Raw genomic sequence first — 15,931 nt, 5'->3', positions numbered from 1 at the left:
CCCCAGCACTGAAGTAATTTTCAATGGAAAGTGATTTAGAAGAATAATGACACCCTGGGTAGTTACTAGGCATAGTAGTAATTATATTGCTTGCTTCACTAACCACCTGTACATTCACAGAATGATATACTTTCTTCTTTCAATAAAATGTTCTATTCTCCTTGGGGTCCTAATGACAAAATAAGCATGGTTGATCATTCTTATTGCATTAGGGAATTATGTTGTGTCAAAACACTGCACTCCTGATTACTGCAGAAGCTTGAAGGAAAAGTCTAGAACACCTCCACTTCTGTTTCAAGCAGCTTTTAGTTAACTCAGACTTTAAGATAAGAAAGAAAGGTTGCTACAAATACCGCATCCCACTGGTAGCACAATGTGTTTTTTTTTTAAATTAAAGCATTTTCTTTTTTCTAGCTGCTCCATGAGTTTGTCTGAAAACATGTCTAATTAATGAATTGCTAAGTGACAAGCAGCATTATGTTAGGCATAAATTCCACTGTATGAGAAATGCCTCAGGTGCTAATCTGTGGCATGTTTCTGTTTTAGCTGAATCACAACCCTTTATGTAGCACTCTGCTGGCTGTTCTCAAATATGCTGCAGAACCTACATTTAAATAAGATTCTTCAAACTGTTTAGGTAGGCAGAGTGTATCCTTCATTCTTAAGCCTATGCCGGCAATACTCAGACATATACCCACCCACACAAATGCACACACAGACATGCATAAACATACAGACGTACACACACACACACACACACACCCACACACACATATACAAATATACTTTTATACACACACACACACACACACACACACACACACACACACACACACACACACACACACACACACACACACACACACACACTTTTTGAAGTGTTATGCGTGTGTGTTTGTGTCTGTGTGTTGTGTATTGGTATTTTAGTGCAGCATATGCTGTGAGAGACTTGCATGTTATTGCCAAGCAACATTTTACTAATTCAGTAATTGGCAGTCAAAATATGGAAGGACAGGCTCTATTACAGAAAGATCAATAGATTCAATGTTTCACAGGCATTGATAAAGAAAAAATGCTGGCACCTCATTGTACGAAGTTCAGCAGAAAGCAGTAGTGTTCTGTCTACATTAAAGAAAAATACAAATGATAGCACAGTCCATCTATATTCTGCTTAAAATCAGAGCAATTTGATAGCATAGATATTCATTTTTGCATCAGTTTTATCTTCTAGTATGTGAAAGATGAGTTTAGCTTGAGCTAATTAAATTTGTTCTCTAAACAAACAGCTAAAAGTAATGACATTTGTCTGAGCTATTAGTTCTCCTTTTGTTTTTAGAGATGAGATTTTGTGGATTCATTCAACATTCTTTCCTGTTAATGCAGTCATCGATACTTCACCTTTGTTCTGGTAACTGATCCCCTGAGGCAATGACTTACTCTTGTATTTGAAAATCGTGCTTTATATATTATTGTGGCTATTCACTGAGCACTGCATAGTGAAGCTTTGTAAAATGTAAGCCTTTAACTATTTACAGGTAGAACTAATATTATTTCAAAGGAGACTTGCTTCCATTTTGCCTATCTACTGTATGTCTTATGACATATTTTATATGTCATTATCTTAGAGTAAAAAGTAACAAGCAAAACCAATGAAGAAGACAGCTGCCCTTCAGCATGGCCCAGTGTCAGGTACTGAGATGAGAGCATGACCCTGCCAAAGATTTGTAATGAAGACAGGCACACTGCATCCTTCAGTATTAGATAATAAGGATCTTTCTCAAAGTGTTAGACAAAGAGGGGGTATGCAATCTGAAAAACTGCTCAGTGAAGTGCTTTGAGGCTAAATACTAGTGTACGTCTTGGAACAAATGACCTTACTTTCTGATCTTTTGCAGGGAGGACTGGTTAATGAGATAAAGTTCTTGTAATACACGAGGCACTGTCATTACTCTTGGCAACTGGCAAAAAGATAGGCTTGTTATGTACTTTTTCCCTAGTCTTGTGCTGCTAAGCAGATGACAGCACCATCGAACTGCAGAAACATTGAGAAACATTTTTACAGCTTTCAAAGTTACAAGATACTTCACTCTGAAGTCAGACATTTAGATAAACAGCCAGTAACATGTATATGCACACACACAGGCAGGCAAAACACACACATACACAAGAGCATACAGACACACATACAGAGAATGAGCAGACTGAAGTCTTCACAACTTTTAGAAGTGGTTGTTCCTGAGAGATGCACTTAATTTCTGGCCCCTCTGTGTGGAAGTACTAAGTTGGTTGCATGGGTTACAGCCTTTTAATTGGTAATACAAGCGGTCAGGTTAATCTTATGTGCACTGATCATGGCTCCAGTACGTTATATATTCTCAAACTGGATTCAAAGATTGTTCCACTTTTAAGGTGAATTTCCTGAAATACTTTTCTCGAACACATACAAATCCATTATGATTGGTGACCCAGATATAAACTCCTATATTCTAAGCAGGCAGGTGACACACAGAATTGGGGCAATGCTTAAATTAAACATTTTATGTTCACGACTGCTTGGTGTGCAGCACATTGACTCAGTCATGAAGGTGCCTATCTCATAGCTTCTGCATCCAAGCTCATCTCTGATGTCTGATCATTATGTGGACTTCATGTGCTCTCCTTGTGTTTTCATCGAGTTTTGCTGAGTTTACAAGCTTTTGCCCAGTTCCTAAAAACACATTCTGGAAAAGGGTCTAAGCATGACCATTTCATTTACAATGTCAAGACAGAATTGGTTTCAATAAGATCAGTCACTACCAATTAAACAAAAAGTGATAGACAGACAGACAGCTACAAAGATAGATAGATAGATAGATAGATAGATAGATAGATAGATAGATAGATAGATAGATAGATAGATAGAGAAATATATAGATAGATCTATAGATAGATAGATAGATAGACAGACTGACTGTTCTATGGCACCAACTAGAAAAACTTTTCTATTTGCTAATATATAGTTTTCTAGTAGCAGACTTTCTTGTCACCATTAGTACCTGTTGCACATCCTTAGTAAAAAGGTGCCTTAATTAAGACCCCGTCATCTAGGCAGTCAAACTAAGATGATTGATGTTGGTGTGTATCAAACACCCCCATTCTTGTGTGAGCAGATCCTGTTTGTAAGGAAGCTTATGGTAATTGCCCCTGGACGTTTCCAAAAGGGACGAGAGTCATGGTAACTCATTTATTTATTTATTTATTTATTTGCAGTTTGCTTTCCAGGATAGTCCATTGGGCTACAAGGAGCCCATTTTCAATGGAGTCCTGGGGAGAAAAGCTCCAGAGAAATACAAATACATAGTACAGAAAAAGCACAAGTCCATAATATACATTTCAATTAAATCTTAAATACATATTTCGGATAGTACAACTCTATATCACACAATTCAAGTAAATGTTACATAATACAAAAATAAAAAAAAAAAAAAAAAAAAGAGAGAGATTTTCATTAGCAAAATTACATCAGGTTAATTCAATAGGTTCACAGGTTCATAGGTTCATAGGTTGGTACTAGGCTATCAGCCCTAGGGCGTATGCAAGCCTAGCCATAACAATCCCCTGGATATTTCTTCCCACAATATTTACTTCCCTGGACCCCTGTCTAGCAGGGTGACTGACGTGATCCCTGGGGTGAATTTCCTATCTCCCATCCAATCATCAAGGTTCCTTTTGAAGAGGGCCAAGGAGGCACCCTGCTTCACATGTATGGGCAGTCTATTCCAGAGTATGGGGAGTCTCTGGGTCAGGAACCTATCTCTCCAGCATGTTTTGTTCATTGTGATGATAAGGTTTAGATCCCTGGAGCATGTGGCTCTGGGGATTGGGGTTTCTTTAGGTGGAGCATGTCCAACAGCTCAGGGTCTGACATGGCCTTGTATGTTAAGCAGAGATCGCCACTGAGTAGACGATATGCCACAGAGTATAGCTGGAGGTTTTCTAGATGTCAGCATAGGGCATCTGCTTTAGGCCTGTGATTCTTTTAGTGAGGCATTTCTGCGGCCTTTCCAACTATTACAAATGTCTTGTGAGGTACATACCAAATGGGGCGTTGTACTCTATAATGGGTCTAATGAGGGATGAGTACAGTGGGACAATGACCTCCTTTTTTCTGGATGAAAAGCCCATAGTGATGAGGTGTGCCACATAGAAGGATTTCCTGACTGTTGTGGCAATGTGGTTATCGAAGGTGAGACCACTGTCCACCTATGACCCTAAGTCTCTCATCTCACTTTCAGTGTTTAGTGTACTGCCACCTATGTGGTAATTCATGAGTACATGTTTTTTCTCAAAGGGGATAACTATACATTTCTTGGCATTAAGCTTGAGCCCATGGCTCTGGCACCAAGCATCTGTTTCAGTAAGGCCCTTTTGTAGAATATCCACATCATTTGGGGATTCAATAATGGCTCCCAGTTTGCAGTCATCTGTGAACTTTGTTAGCCAGAATCCCTTAGCATTGGCCTGTACTTCAGAGAAGTAGACGCCAAACAACAGCGGTCCCAGGACTGAAACCTGAGGTACTCCACTTGTCACTTGTCTGGAGCTGGATTTGTAGCTGGCTACTTTTACAGTCTGGGTTCTGTCAGTAAGCCAGTTGGTAACCCATCAAGTGCCGTAGGGATTTATGTCCAGCTTACTAAGTTTATCAATGATTCCAGAGTGGAGGATGGTGTCAAAGTACTTGTTGAGGTCCAGATAGGCTGTGTGGACTGCCTTACCCTCGTCCACAGCTCTGGAGACTGATTTGAAGAAGTCAATCAGGTTCAGGAGACAAGATCGGCCCTTCACGAACCCAAACTGGGTGGGGTCCAGTGTTTGAAGATTGCCAGTGTCTTTGTTTATAAGTTCCATGATAATGCGTTCCATGCCCTTGCAGAACAGGCTCGTCAGACTGATGGGACGGTAGTTCCCAGGATCCAAGGTGGATCCCCCCTTGTGGAGTGGGATAACTGCAGCTGTGAGCCACTCAGTGGACACAAAGCCTGAGGTGAGGCTATGATTAAACATGACACTTATGTGAGGTGCCAGTTAATTTTGTAGTTCATGCAGTACACAGCCCGGGATGTCATCTGGTCCCATGGATGCTGTATTCTTAGCTTTGGAGAATGCAGTTTCTACCTGTGTGACCGTGATTACCGGAATTTGGCAATCTTTTGGTATTGAGATGGGCCCTTTAGGGGGGTGAGATGGTGGTGAAGTTGGCACTAAATCGATCTGCCAGGATATTGGCAATACCCTTGGGATCAGTATATTTAATGCGATTCTGTTGTAGCTCAGAGCAGATCTGAGCATTGCCATTTACATTCTTGATGTAACTATAGAATGCCTTGTGGTTGTCTTTGGAATCTTTGGCAATTTTATTTTCGTAACTAGCTTTAGAGGATTTTATGAGGGATCTCAGCTTCTTACTGAGGCTGGTATGGGAGTTTTTTGCATCCTGGGATTTTCCTCTTTTCTGCAACAGTTTCTTCCTTCTGTTGTATAGTTTGTTTATGGCAGGGGACCAGCAGATTGGCTTCCTTTTTTTGGAGGAGAGAGTGTTGGTTCTATTTGGGATGGCAAGATTCATGCATGAGTGGATGTGCTCGTACAGTGCCTTAGTATAGGATTCAGCAGTCAAACTTTCAGCTCCTGTCTGCATGGGTGTCATAAAGTTTGTCACTTCTGACTTAAGTAGGATGAAGTTGGCCTTGGAGAAGTTTTTTACAAAGGTTTCCTTACTGGGGGGTGGGGGTCGGATGTGGATGTCAAGGGTGATTAGCTTATGGTCAGACCTGACCAATGAGGGGGTGAACACTGGTGTGGAACATTTATCTCCCTTGTTGGTAATGACCAGGTCTAGGATATTGGAGCCTCTGGTGGGACAATAGATTAGTTGACCCAGGGCACTGGAATTTATGAATTCCAAGAATCGCTGGGAAAAGGTGTTGATACACAAGTAGTTTTCCCAGTTAATAGCGGTAGTAATAGATTAAATCACCCAGTATTAGGGTGTTTGGTTGTATTTTAATATTTTCTAGTATGTTTAGAAAGGTGTAGTGAGAATCTTTGGGCATGGTGGGGGATCTGTAGCAATTTGGATTGCAGTCTTACCTAGTGTTAGTTGCACCTGGAGAATTTCATATGCATTGTGTTGGGCAACTAGCCTGGAGGTGTAAATATCCTTGGTGACTATGGACACTCCTCCACCTTTAGTGTTTTGGTCTTGGTTTGGTGTCCGAAAAGTGTGGTAAGAGTTGTAGCCTGGTATTGCAGGGGTGCTATCTGGAGCCTTGAACCAGGTCTCAGTTACTGCACAAATATCGATGTCCTCCATTTTTAGGAGTGCCTCAAGAGAGTGCATTTTGAGGTTTAGACTTCTAGCATTGAGTAGCATTACCTTCAGATTTTGCATGCTTGTATCTGTTACAGTGGTGGTTTGTCCTTTGAACCTTGCCTAAAAAAGGCACTATAGGGGTGGCAAGAGCTTTGGTCAGTAATCTGAATCCCAGGGGTGACAGGTGCAGACCATCTCTGGCAAAGCATTGTGGTTTGTCGATCATGTCATCCCAGGCAGACAGATACTGGATCCCCTTTGAATGACAACAGAAGCTTAGCCAATTGTTGAAATCAATCATTTTGTCCTTATACTGTGGTATCATTCTGGGAGAAGGCAGGATGCTACTCAGGGCAAGGGTCATACCTGCCTGGGCCATATGATCCGATATCTCTTCCATGTCTCTTTTCATGTAGTCCAGTGAGGTACGTCTCAGGTCATTCACTCCAACATGGACAATGACAGATTCATATTTGCACTTGTTGTGGAGTGGTTTGAGTGCATGCGTTATGTGGTGGATCCTGGCACCCGACAGGCAGCTGACTGTAATTTTCTCCTTGTTCAGCCTGGTGAGTGGGACATCAGTGCGCCTGACTATAGAGTCACCTATGACTAAAGTGTTGGGTATGTTGTCTTGCCTTAGGGGCTGTTGTTGGGTGGCACACTGGTGTTGTGAGCTATGTGTCACTTTGTGACACATTACAATAAGTATGGAAAGTTAGGAAGAAAGTGTTGTCAGAATTAGGTTGGATAAGAGCAAGAGCATTTCCATTGCAAAGTAAGGTGTGAGTGCAGTGAGGTTTTGAACAAGGAGAGACTGCTGGTGGTGCAGATGGGAGAAGGGAGAGAGTTCCAGAGGCGTGCAATAGAGAAGGACATCAACTGATTCCCAGCAGGACATGTTGGTTTATGCAATTTAATTAGGTTCTGGGAACTGGATCTTAGGAGTCTATCTGGCTTATGTTTTTCAAAGGTATTTGCTAGGGAGGGACAGAGAGATGGGTTATGAATGAGTTTGTGTGCTTGGATAAGCTGGGTATATGTGAGGAAGTTTGGTAATTCAAGCCAAATTAGTTGGTGAAGGGAATTACAGTGATTGGAAGACGCTATATGACCTGCTGCAAATTTGGATATTTTGTTATAACAGGATGAGAGTTTTATTTAGAGGGAAGACTGTAGGCTGGTTAGGATAAACACACCATATAAAAGGGATGGGGTGAGGTATGTATTAGCTAATGTAATCCTGGTGGTGTGAGAGATAAAGCGACTGTGGCTGTAAAGCATACCCAATTTTTTATGGTTTTTTTTTTTGATATTTGATATATTTTTTGGTGCTTGCCAAATTTTAGTTGACAGTCGATGATAATTCCTAGTAATTTTGTCAGAGACTAGTTCTAGGGGGGTATTATTTTTGCTGGTAATTATGAAGGATTGTTCTAGGGAAGAAATTCTGGATGCATTGAATAACATAAATTTTGTTTTGGTTGCATTAACAGCTAGATGGTTGTCTAGCATCCACAGTTCAGTGGAAGAGAAGGCAGCTTTGTTAGATTATTAAGAGTTGTGATGGAAGGGCAGGAACAGATTATAGTAGAATCATCGGCATATTGGATGAGACTGGAGTTAGGAATGGCTTGGAAGAAATCATTTATGAATATGTTGAATAGTAGGGTGCCTAGAATGGAACCTTGGGGGATGCCTGTGGCTGTATTAAGGAAGGATGAGGTAGGTTTTTCCATTTAACTGCTTGTGGCCTGTTTGTGAGATAGCTTGAGAAGCACTGGGGAGAGGAAGGGGATAGGTTAAGTTTAGAGAGTTTGGTAAGAAAGAGGTTGTGGGAAATAGTATCAAATGCCTTAGAGAGGTCGAGAAAAAGAGTGGATACAAAGTGGCCAGAGTCGCGGGCTTTGTTGATTGTTTCTAGGAAGGAGAGGAGGGCAGTGGAGGTACTATGACCTGGTCTAACACCATGTTGTGTGGGGGTAAGAAGCTGATTATTGATGAGGTTGGGTAAGAGATGTTGGTGTACACACTTTTCAAGTACTTAGAAATAGGGGATAGGGTGGCGATAGGGCGAAAGTTTGGGATGTCATTATTATTGCCACCTTTATAGAGGGAAATAATAAAGGCTTTCTTCCAGAGCTTGGGGACCTGGCTTTCTGAGATAGACAGATTCATTAGTATGCTGATAGGGACAGCAATGGCTTCTGTGGCTACTTTTAGGAAGTAGGAGGGAATTTCATCTGTGGCATTGGAACCAGGTTTTAATTTTAGAAGAAGTTTTTTTATGGTAGATATAGAGATGGGATTGATAGAGAAAGGTGGAGGTTGGGGGCAAGGGATGCTAGGGGAGGAAGGGATGGGTGCATGCTTAGGAGGGGTTGTAGAGGTGTTGGTGAAGGATGATGTTAGCTAGCTAATGGACTCTATGAAGGAAGAGTTAAATTGGGTGGCTAGGTCCATGTCAGAGGCATCTGGGTTGGGGCAAGGGTTTTCTTTTTTACCTGGGTTGAGGAGAGATGAAATTCCTTTCCAAAATATTTTGGGATTGGTGGTGTGGTTGGTTTGGAGAGTGGAGAAATAGACTTTGCGGTCTGAGGTAATAAGTTTTTGACTTTATTTCATAGTGTTCTATATTTGTTTAGGGTGATAGTAGTTTCATTTTCATGGTAATGTGTCCAGGCTTTGTCACGGAGTCGCATAATAGCTAAGGTGTTTATGGTTAACCAGGGTACAGGGTTACTTTTTATATGTTTTGTTTTTAAAGGGGCAAAGGAGTTGAGCAGGCTTGTGAAGGTAGAGTTAAAATGGGACAGAGCATTAGCTAGGCAAAGAGTCTTTAATGGGTTCCAGTTTGTGCTTTTTAGTGCACTTGAGAAGGTTTCAGAATTGAAGTTCTTTAGGCAACGAGTGGAAATATAGGTGTGAATTAGTTGTATGGAATAGGGGAGATGGTGGGCAAAAGTGGGGAAGTGGTCAGCTAGTGTGTCTGGGAGAATACCACTATCAGAGATATAGTGAGGATGTGATACTAGAATCCAGTCTATTACACTAACAGTAATGGAGTTCTTGGAAGGCTTGATAGTGGAATTGATTAGTTGTGTAAAGCTATACAAGTTAATATTGAGTGAGTTAGTGGGAAACTGGACTGTAGCCCAGTTTATGTTCACGTCCCCCAGGATTATGGTTTCATGAGTAATGTTGGTAGAGACCCAGGAGAAAATATCTTCAAGAGATGAGATATTGTCTCCAGGGGGACTATAGAGGGAGAGAACAAATATCAGTTTATGCTTGTTTAGGTGGAGCAGGGCTGGTATTATTTTTGCTTTGCCAAATTTGGGAAAGGGTTTGTTATATGGGGTGACTAAGAGGGGTGCCGAGTAATGGAGTGCTACACCACCCCCTTTTTATGTTCTGTCATTCCTTAACACACGGTAGTTGGGAAGAGTTATTTCAGAATCTTGTATGTGGGGCTTAAGCCAGGTTTCTGAGATAGAGAGAATATCGGGCTGTTTATGTAGAAGCCAGGCATGAAAGTTTGGAATGTTGTTACACACGCTCTGAGCATTTAGAGATGAGAAGTGGAAGGATTTGCCTGTTGCTTGGGGGGTGGGGTTGGGGTGTTGGATTCAGTGTGGTAGAGGGGCCTGGGTTTGAGTGGATGTCCCCAGAGAGAAGGATAGAGATAAGATGATGGATGAGGTGTTTGGTTTGTTTGAGGTGCAGTACAGAGGTAGAGAGTTTTGTGGACATTAGACTAGTGTAGTTGGGAACAGTGGTTTTAGAGTTAGGTAGGAGTCTATAAGGGAAGAGCATGCTAGTGTTGAGGGGGTAGAGACTGGGAGATATATGAGTAACAGTAGATGTGTACTTTGTAGAGGATGGGGTAGTGATGTGAAATGGGGGAGTGGTTTGCATTAGTAGGTTGGGTGATATAGTTTAAGTAAGTTAAGGTAATTTGAAGTATTATTTGAGTAAGTAGGGATAGAAGTTTGAGGGTCGTGATGTTGGTCATTAGAGTAGAAGTAAGGGGTGAGTTAAGTTGGGAAGTTAGTTTATTTGAGTAAGAAATTATGGTTTAGGTTAATTGTTTGGTAGTTTATCAGGATAAGTTGTGTTTAGCAGTAAACTCTGAAGAGTAGGCTTACTTTACTGGGTGAACTGTGGGAGGGTATTTTGAAGGTATGATGGGTAGTTTGGATTGGACAGTGGAAGTGGTGGGAGTGGCTAGCTAAGTATAAGTGTAGGGGTATTGGGGATGGGTGAGATTTGGGGGTAGCTTAAGGGAGCAGAGTGAGCCCGCAAGTAGAATGAGGTGGGTAGAGTCAAGGGAAGGAAGAATCAAGTTAAAAAAAAAGAAAAACAATCAGTGGAGTGGAAGGTAAGTTCAGAGGAAAGTATGCAAGGGGTAAAGGATGTTCTAGCAGTGGTATGGGGAAATGATTAGAGTGGTTCAGACAGGTAAAGATGGTGCCACAGGAAGGAAGGAATGCAAAGTTATGGATTCTGGGGGAGGGGTTGTAAAGAAAAGAAAGTGAAAGAAACTGGGGGAGGGATTGGAGAGAGACTGGAGATGGATATCACAGTGGCCTAGCTGGTTGGAAACTGTACTGACAGGGTCAGGTCAGCAGTGTGAAACAGCACTGAAAATAACAATTAGAAAGGAGGCAGCTGTGAAAATCAGAGCTGAAGAGGTAAAAAGAGAGCAAGCCAGAGATGGAAATGTTACAGATATAAATTTAAAAACAGGAGACAAAGGGTACAGAAGATGTACTAGGGGTTAAATAACACTCTACAGTGTGTCTGGCAACATTAAACCTACATATACTGGAACTATTGAGAGTTAAAATAACATTAAACTAAAAGCTATTGGTACTATTGTTAGTTAAAACAGCAAGGAATATGGTAGTCTGCTGGCACAGCTGCCACAGATGGATCAAATCTTGGAAGACCTCCTGATCTAGTTTCCATTCATGATGGACTGCCCTGGTCCTGCTCAGCTTGTCTGCCACACAGTTTTGTTTTGATAGAATGTAGGCTGCTTGTAGAGTGAAATTGTGCAGTGAAGCTATATCCCAAGTTAACATAGTTAGTCTGCAAAGGGGGTATGATCTGGTCCCCCCTTCCTTGATGATGTACCACGTCTGTGCTATTGTCTGTAATCACTTGAAGAGGTTGTGGGGAACCAAAGATGATTCAGAAAGTTGAGTGCCTTGATCAGGGCAAGCATATTCTTGATATTTATGTACTCACATCTGTCCTTGGTGTCCCAAACCCCCTGCACTCTCATCCCTCTAGCAGCTGCTCTCCAAGCAAAGTTTGAGGTGTCTGTGATGACTGAATGATTTGGAGCAGGAAGGTAGAAGGGAAGACATTGATTTAAGGAGACCTAATATCGCCACAAAAATTATTTTTCTTCTGTCAAACCCCAGCACAAGGATTTGAAAAGATAATGGATGTTGATGCTGGGACCAAAGAGATTTCAGATACCACTGAGTCTTTCTTATGTGGAGTCTTGCCAGAGGCATCATGAGAATAAGATATGTCTTGAGACTCCAAATCCTGAGGTATCCCCTTGCAATGACTGAAGTCTGAGTAGAAAATATTAGAATCATATATAAATATAGATCTAGTTTTTTTCTGTAAAAGAAAAGCTGTTTGAACTGAGATGTCTAGTTGACATCCCAGGAACAGAATCCTGAGTGAGGGAGTCAAGAAGGACTTTTAAATGTTGTCTTAGAATCCCAGCTTGTGTAAGAGATCTCTCAATTGAGAAAGACAGAGACAGAGAGAGAGAGATTCCTGACAGTTTGACAAAGACTGTGCAAAGATGTGCAGGTTGTCTGAATATAGAAATAAATGTGGATACTCTTTAGTCTGCAATGAGCTATAAATGAAGCTAGACACTTTGTGAATACCCTTGTTGCAGAGGATAATGCCAAAGGTAAGGCAGAAACTTGATAATATGACCAGACACACAAAACCTCAAGAAATGTCTGAAGTCTGGATGAGTAGGGATATGATGATAAACATCTTTTAAGTCTAGTGTTACCAGGAAACTTAAAGGAGGGAGAAGAGGTAATAGGTTGAGAAGTGACATCATTATGAATTTGGGCACTATCACAAACAGGTTTAGGAAAAAAAGATCTAGAACTGGTCTACAAGCATTGTCTTTCTTTGGCACATGGAACATCCTTGAATAAAAAACTTTCTCCAGCTGGGAAGGAAGAACTGGTTCTGTCACTCCTTGGAACAGCATGTGATGAAGAATTGGTGGAAAAAAAAAAGAGTCTGATCTGGATGATGAAGAATGACCTCCTGGAAAGGAGGAATTTCCTTCCACTGCCATCTCTAACCTTGATGAATGATTTTCAGAACCCATTTATCTTGAAACTGTTGTCAAAGCGAAAAATGAAGATTCATATTTTCTGAAAAAAATGGGGCCAGTATAGAAGGGGGTAACAAGATCTCTCGAATATTCATTCAGATCTGTTGGTCTGTCCTTAGTTTGGGAAGGTTTGAGAATTCATTTTGGAACCCCCTTGACATTTCCTCTTAAGCATTTGTTTACCTGTATTCTGTTGAGAGAGTTTATTCTGTTTTTTGACAAAATTGGATGAGTAGATAAAAAAATCCATTGGAAAATATGGAAAAGGACAGATGAAGACTCTTAATGAGTCCTTGGTTCAGCTTTCCCCTTTCATCACACCTTTTAATCACCTCTGCTGCACAGGGAACAACCACTGTATCTCTATGCAAGGGTGAATTTAAAATCTCATTTTTAACATCATCTGGGAGGTTCTGAGAATGCAGCTATCCACACCTCCTCAAAACAGTAGCAATGGCCATAGCCCTGGAAGAAGTATCAACAGAGTCATACACATATTGTAAACAATGAGAAGTGTCCTGTGGAATACATAAAGTAAGTTATATAAAGCGTTTTTTTCTCAGAAGAAAAAACTATGGATAAAACATTCCTCATATTTTCACAATTAGTCAGAACAAACTTTAACATGTACGCCTGACAATTTAAACTTCTGCAAATCAAAGTTGCAGAATTAAACACCCTTTTCCCCATACCTATCAATAATTTCACCATCCTTATCAGAAAGAGTAAAGTTGGAATTGACTAGATGCTTAGCAGCAGTGGGATCAACTAGAGCTATAGCTGCTGAGTCAGGTTGGGGAATAGTGTGTAAAAATTTAAAAGACTGAGAAACTCTAAACATTGTATATGTCTTTTTATGGACAGTTGTCTGATTATCAGGAAGACTTCAGGCAGTAATACACACATACTCTGAAGCAGACAGAACAGTAGGAATGGGTGTATGATCTGGAAAATCTTTCTGTAGCAACTCATAGTATTTTTCCCACTGAAAACAGAGTGCTCCCCACTGAAAACACTGGCACATTCCAGCAATAGTCTCAAAGAAAGAGAAACCCCCACAGGAAGAATCAGAAACTGAGCTCTCCTGTGAGTATTAATCAGAAATCTCCGGAAAGAAACTATATCCATCCCTTTATCTTATAGGGTCATAGGTTCATAGGAGATTACTAGTTTATTGGCCCTAGGGCCTTTATAAATCTATCGATGTTATACCCTTGTTCCTTTATTGACCAAGTTGTATGGTCTATATTTGCAGCCCGAGTCTATGATCAGCACTGACTGCCTTTGTCCAAGAGGGACATAGGTGACACCCTGGGGTAAATTTATGGTCTTCCATCCAGTTGTCTAAGTTATGCTTAAATAGAGTGAATGAGGAGCTGTGTTTTACATGAAATGGGAGTTTGTTCCAGAGGAATGGCAATCTCTGGGAGACATATCTGTCTCTCCAGCATGTCCTGTTAATGTTGCAGGCTAGGTTACCATCCCTAAAACTAATGGCTCTTATCCTATTTGTCTTGCTGATGTGCAACATTTCCATTAGGGCAGGGTCCGAGACTGCAATGTAGGCCAGGCACAAGTCATCTCTCAGCAGCCTATAAGATATACAGTACAGCGCAGGGCCTTCAGTCTATCCTTGTAAGTCATGTGTTGAAGGCCCTGAATTTTCTTTGTGAGGAACCTCTTGGGTCTCTCCAGCTGCTGCAGGTGTCTGCTGAGGTACATAAAGAAGGGAGCATTGTACTCTATTTGTGGTCTGATGAGAGAAGAATACAGTGGAGTTATAACATCCTTAGCTCTGGAAGCGATGCCCTTACTTATGAGATGTGCAACATAGAAAGCCTTCCTTACTACTGTGGACACATGGTGATCAAAGTCCAGGTTGCTATCAACCTGTGTTCCCAAATCTCTCACCAGATGGTTTGAGCTAAAGTGGTTATTATTATTTATTTATTTTATTTATTTTACAGTTTGTTTGTCGGGATAGTCCATTGGGCCAAGAAGAGCCTGTTTTCATTGGAGTCCCAGGGGGAAAAGCTCCATGAGAAATTATACAAATATAAGAATGCATATCAAATGAATAATACAGTAATGGAATACAGAACATTGTGTAGATGTAAGTCATATTACAGATGTAGGACCTTATACAATTTAGAAATACCACTAACAGATAAGTGTTGTAATATATTTCACAGAGAAAAGAAAATTAAGGAAATTAGAAATATGAGAAAGATTAATAGCACATATTTACAAATATTTACAAATATGTTTGTTTGTATGGTGGGAATGTATCAGTAGGGGTGAGGAGATAAGCAAAGGTATAATATAAGAATTAACGGAAGAGCAGGAATAAGTTTTGAGGAAGGAGAGAGAATAGTGTGACGAAGTAGTATGAGGAATGCAGAGAGGTGGGAAGAGAGAATGGTATAAGTTGAGGTATGTTAGCGAGAGGAAGGAATAGAGTGAGGGGCAGAGTGGGAAACAGGGTATAGTGCTGAATGGAGTTATGTGGTGTGTGAACAGGTCCATTCCCAGTGGGATATGAGATGGGAATGGAGTAGGGATTTAAAGGTGGAGTGGTTATGGGTGGTGCGAATGTGGGGTGGCAGGGAGTTCCAAAGCTGTGCTAGAGAGAAGGATAGAAGTTGTTTGTCTGGTGAATGAACAGGTTTGTGAAGTTCAGTCAGATTCTAGTTATTTGATCTCAGAATTCTATCAGGTAGGTGCATTTTGAGAGAAGAGGCAAGAGAGGGACAGAGAGATGGGTGGAAGATAAGTTTGTGAGCTTGAGTGAGTTGAGTATAGGTAAGATAATTGGGGACCTCCAGCCAATTTAGTTTGTAAAGGGTATTACAGTGGTGGTTGGAGGATTTGTAGCCTGTAGTGAACTTGGAAATTTCATTGTAGCAGGAAGAGAGTTTTGTCTTTTGAGAGGTCTGTAAGTTAGTAAGAAGTGGGGCACCATATAGGAGGGAAGGAATGAGGTATGTAGTAGAGTGAACAAATAGTGGAGGAATTAAGGTAGCGATTGTGGCAGTAAAGCATACCAAATTTCTAGTGGGTTTTCTTGGTATTGTTTTGTATGTGGATATCAAATTTAAACTGTTCATCGAAGAGGACTCCTAAACGTTTGGCAGGGGGTACTATCTCGAGAAGGGTATTATTTTGGCTAGTAACAGAGAAAGAGTTTT

The sequence above is a fragment of the Protopterus annectens genome, chromosome 2.part2, assembly GCF_019279795.1.
Source record: "Protopterus annectens isolate FY-2018-M chromosome 2.part2, PAN1.0, whole genome shotgun sequence".
Lineage (NCBI taxonomy): Eukaryota > Metazoa > Chordata > Ceratodontiformes > Protopteridae > Protopterus > Protopterus annectens.
The sequence above is the reverse complement of the archived record's forward strand: the minus strand, read 5'-3'. Positions refer to the sequence as shown.